Genomic DNA, 4,519 nt, shown 5'->3' with positions numbered 1-4,519 from the left:
GGGGCAGGGCCGAGCGCCTCCGAGGCCCGGCGGCGGCGGCCGGGGCTCCCCTTCCCTTTCGCTTCCCTTCCTTTCCCTTCCCCTCCCCCCGGCGCTCCGCCTGGGAGCGGGCTGCAGGCGAGGCTGCCCGGCTGCGCTTGGCGCGGCGGGACCGGGCGCTGTGTGTGCCTGCTTCGGTTTCCGTATATTCTTTGGCTTTTAATAGCTAGCCGAGGAAAAAAGAAAGCATTATTGTTTTCTTTCTTTCCTTCTCTCATTGCCTATTCTAAATTTGACTCCCGAAGTTGAAGCGGTTGAATTGGCTAATTCTGAATACAGTCTATTGAGAGACCAGACACAGCAGTATATCCCTGTATAGCAATAGATACAATGTGCTGAATTGGCAGTCTAATTATAAATGTGGCATTTGGACCTCCTTTCAGACCCAGTGCCACCTTACCTTATGAGGGAACTTCAACTACAGCAACTGTTCAAAACAAAATGCCATTACAGGATCAGCTTCACCCAACACTGGAACCAGCCAGGGGATTGTTTTACAAACAGCCTTTCTCACTTAACACAAGAATGTATTATAAGGAAAAGTTATGGATAGTGCAGAGTCTGAAGAAAACGCGTATGTGGTTTGTGCCAGGTGTCGAGCTACTTCAAACTGCAGCATACTCTAAATGACCTCATGATTTTCCTTTAAATGTACTCACTATAAATAGATTATTTCTTAGTTTTACTAGAATGAGCAGCTAGGTACGCTCGCTGTTTATATTCCGAGTAGAGTGCACATAACATTGCGAGAACAGAAACATGCGAAATATCCTGGCTCGAAGCAAAAACCTGCAATGAGATTTTGCCAAAGAGCTCACGGTGTGCTGAAAAAGTTTTTAAAGTGTCTTTTCCAGGGAAATATTTGTATATAATGGCAGACTGCACGCACATATCTCACATTCATTCTTATTATTTACTTTATGGTATAATGGCTTAATTAAATGAGTGGGCACAAGCACGTCAATAAAACAAGTCAAGTCAAGTAGAAGTCTCAAAACAGGTTTCAAAATTACTCCATTACACGAATACAGAAAGGGAAATTCGTTAATTTTTGGACTTGAAATCCTATGTGAGGACTGGATGAAACTCTTCTCCTGCCCTCACGATCAGCAGTGCTGAAGATGGAAACACCAAAAGTGTTAAAATGAGGGGAAAAGAAAACAGCAGGAACAAAGTGCCGCTCATGTGCCGCAGGCTATTTAAATTAGCTTAATAAACATATACCTTATCTCCAAACAGCAGGCGAAGATATATTACTTTATCACAGAAACTTTCGCCGTCTGTGTTTTTGGGAAACACCCCTAGGACAGAAGTAATCTGTCGTCCCCAGGCTCCCAACACGCTGGCTTTCCCCGCAACCTCCCGACCCTCAGACACAACACTAATTGTCTCCTCACGTTGCCACTTTCCCTCCTTCCCGTCCTTTAAAAAAAAAAAAAAAAAAAAAAAAAAAAAAAAAAAAAAGGAAAGAAAAAAAAAAAACGCGCTGCGAAACGGCCTGCCGAGAGCAAAGCCAGCAATCAAATCGATATGATCAGTGCCTCCGAGTGACCTCAAGGCCCTGCTCTGCGGCAGCACGCAGCCCCTGCTGCAAAGCGGGTTAACTGCGCGCTGCTGGGGAGCGCCGAGAGGCAGCGGAGAGGGAGCTGGGGGCAGAGAGGCAGCCGGTGCGGAGCGGCCGCCGGGAGGTACCTGCTCCTGCTCGCATCGCGCCTCTGCCTTCCCCGGCCGGCTGCCGCCGCTCCCCGCGTGCATGCATTACGCGAGCGGTGCCCGCTCCTCCCGCGCCAGGGCGAGCCGCAGAGGCACCCTCATTAGCTCCCACTGATGAGTCCTTTCAGGATCGTGAATGGAACAATTGTCAAAAACTGCGGGAAAAAACGACAAGCCCTGAGACTATTACATACAGACACAGCTTGTGTGCGCGCATGTGACATTTGCAGGCAACCCAGATCTGTTCGTAAACTCTTGAGCGTTATTCGAGATAAAACATTACATTGCTTATACGGTTAAAGAGGCTGCTTATCCCCGATCAAAAAACAAACAGCTTCGGAGGCAGGGAAAGCCAGGAAACGAGCAAGCTCTCCGCCAGACACACCTTGCCTTCCTCGGATCCTACAGCACTGTCTACAAACAGCTGCGCTGTGCTCTTGCAACTGTCACTGCTTCATTTTAAAAGAAGAAGAGTAATAATAATAAGTGAAATACTTCCTGAAAACTTACTTTGCATTTAGTTTAGGCACTATTCTTTTTTTCAGCTCGCAAAGGAAGCCGTTTTGTCCAGGTTAGGTATTGTCTACTTATGGATCAGCCTCTGGCTAAGGGTTTATTTTAATTTATGGCTTATGCATTCTTTTAAGGTCGATTTGCATGACCTCCGGCAAAGAGCTACGGCAGCAAGAAATCCCAAGCCGAACGTTGCCACAAAGCGGCACACATCGCCCCTTCTCCGGGTGTAAACAGAGCTCGCAGATGATGGACTGCTCCCCCCCCTCCTCCCTCGTGTATCACGAATTAGGGTGCGATATCAATTTTAAAGTTTTCCGTATAACTTTATCCGAGCCCCCTGCTTGGAGAGATAAGGCGCCGCCGCAGAGCCGCAGCTCCTCGGGACAGTGCCCCGGTGTGGCCGAACCCGGCATCGCCGCCGGCGGGTCCCGTAGCTTTGTAGGGTTCCCTGCTCCGCGCACAGCACTCATTTGTGGCCAACTTCAAAGCAGTCACCCACCTCGAACTTAACGGAGAATTTAAAAGCACCACTAAGCTCCTTTCGCCTTGCTCCAGCCCGCGTCTTTCGGGGTGAGCCGTGAAGAGAAGCCCACGCCAATGCTTAGGAGCAGTGACAGCAGCGCTCTGCTCTCAAAGATTTATTTCGGATTTTATTTTTCCTCTCTCTCTCTCTTTCTCCCTCTCGTGTTAGTTCCTTACGTACAATATCTTCCCAGCACCATGTGTTCGCCTGCCGTGGGTGATCTTAAAATACAGCGCTGATCTGTCACTACATTTTAAAATAAACTCTACTCGGGGAGGATGAGAAAGTGTTGTGATTTCGAGGTACTGAGGTCCCTTAATGTCTCTGAAACCTCGGGATTCAAACAGCCCCGGAAACTCGCCCGGGGACGAGACTATAACTACTTTTTCCTAAGGGGGAAAAAGAAAAAATAAAGGGGAAAAGAAAAAAACCTCGTGGCACAAAAGTAAATAATCGTGCAGGGGGAGGCGGGGGGAAGGGGTGAATTCAGCAACGTTAAAAGCTAAACACATCTACCTCCGGACGCTGCTCCTTTACTCAATTGCAACTAACAACCCATTAAAGACAGCGCAGGGGGAACCGGATTCTCTCCTGCAAAGCGACATAAATCCAGCGAAAACCCATTAAACCACCACCGCCGCCACCAAGCAACGCAGCACTACACACCACAGCAAACAACAGGTATACAACACAATAGGGCTTTTTTTTCCTGGTTACCTCCTCGGGATCCAGTGTGGCACAAAGCACTGGGAGAGCCTCCTTTTTTTTTTGCAACGCGCTTCGGTAATTTTCATTTAAAAAAAAAAAAAAAAAAAGAGAGAGAGAGAGAGAGAGAGAGGGAGAGCAGGAGGTGAAAGGGGGGAGGGAATGGGGAATAAATGGGTAGTAATTCGGTAAAATAAAAGAAAAGAAAAGAACTAGAGTCTGCTGGTGTTTCTCCGGGCCATGGATGTGCAGGATCCCGATCGTTAGAAGTTTGCGGATGGGTTGCCTGGAGATTTGGTTACAATCAGGTTCATTATTATTTTTTTTTTCCTCCTGAAACAAGTGAAGGCGATGGTTACTGCTGTCAATCTTGGCAATCAATGTGAGCGGCCATGTCGTAAGTATTCAAAGCATTTCCCGTCGTGCAACATCAGAAAGTGAGTGGCCAGGGCATTGATCTGAGGAAGGCAAAAGGAGGCAGGGCTCCCCCGCCCAGACAGCACAGGCAAGATGAGACAACACAGAGAGAGAGAGAGAGGGAGAGAGAGAGAGAGAGGGAAAGGCAGAGAGGGAGAGGGAGGCTCAGAGCGAGTGAGCGGGGAAAGCAACAACTGCAGAGAAAGTGAGCACAAAACAGAAAGTGAAATCACCCCAGGCTGCCAGCCGCATCCCCGAGAAGCTATCACCACTCACATTGCTATTAGACAAATGAAACCTAAAACCTCTCTCCTCTAATGACCACTGATTGCCCGGAGTGGTGAGGAAAGGTACCAGAAAGTTACCGGGCGGGGGGGCGAGGGCGGGGGGGGGGAGGGCGGCCGGGGGCGGGGGGGGGGGGAGGGGGGGCGGGGGGGGCGGGGGGAGCCGCTGCGGGGCCGGGGCTGCGCGGGGCGAGCAGCGCGGAACTCCCGGCGCGGCCCCCCCGGCGCCCCCCGCCCGGCCCGGCAGGGAGGCGGGCACACGCCGCCGAGCCCCGGCCGGCTCCTGCTCCCGGAGGAGGAGAGGACGGACAGACGGCCGGAC

The 4,519-nt window shown here is 50.4% G+C and overlaps 1 protein-coding gene and 1 long non-coding RNA gene across 12 annotated transcripts in view; one reads left to right on the top strand and one right to left on the bottom strand.

The window, feature by feature from the left end:
* Positions 1-4,519, bottom strand: part of SOX6 (SRY-box transcription factor 6) — a 383,784-nt gene that overhangs the window by 374,748 nt on the left and 4,517 nt on the right. For 2 of the 11 annotated variants that reach the window (XM_035328700.1, XM_035328709.1), the window contains exon 1: positions 3,509-3,840. The exons of 7 other annotated variants lie outside the window; for them this stretch is intronic. The gene's annotated coding sequence lies outside the window, so the exon portion shown is untranslated. Of the gene's footprint in view, positions 1-2,262; positions 2,451-3,508; positions 3,841-4,519 lie in introns of those variants that run through there. 2 more of the 11 variants (XM_035328702.1, XM_035328710.1) reach the window with 1 other exon arrangement.
* LOC118168366 overlaps positions 1,318-4,519 on the top strand; it is a 6,438-nt gene continuing 3,236 nt past the window's right edge. The window contains exons 1-3 of the long non-coding RNA XR_004751513.1: positions 1,318-2,323; positions 2,400-3,472; positions 3,840-4,263. This is a non-coding gene — a long non-coding RNA (uncharacterized LOC118168366). The remainder of the gene's footprint in view (positions 2,324-2,399; positions 3,473-3,839; positions 4,264-4,519) is intronic.

The sequence above is a fragment of the Oxyura jamaicensis genome, chromosome 5, assembly GCF_011077185.1.
Source record: "Oxyura jamaicensis isolate SHBP4307 breed ruddy duck chromosome 5, BPBGC_Ojam_1.0, whole genome shotgun sequence".
In the NCBI taxonomy this organism is placed as follows: Eukaryota; Metazoa; Chordata; class Aves; order Anseriformes; family Anatidae; genus Oxyura; species Oxyura jamaicensis.
The sequence above is the reverse complement of the archived record's forward strand: the minus strand, read 5'-3'. Positions and strand labels throughout refer to the sequence as shown.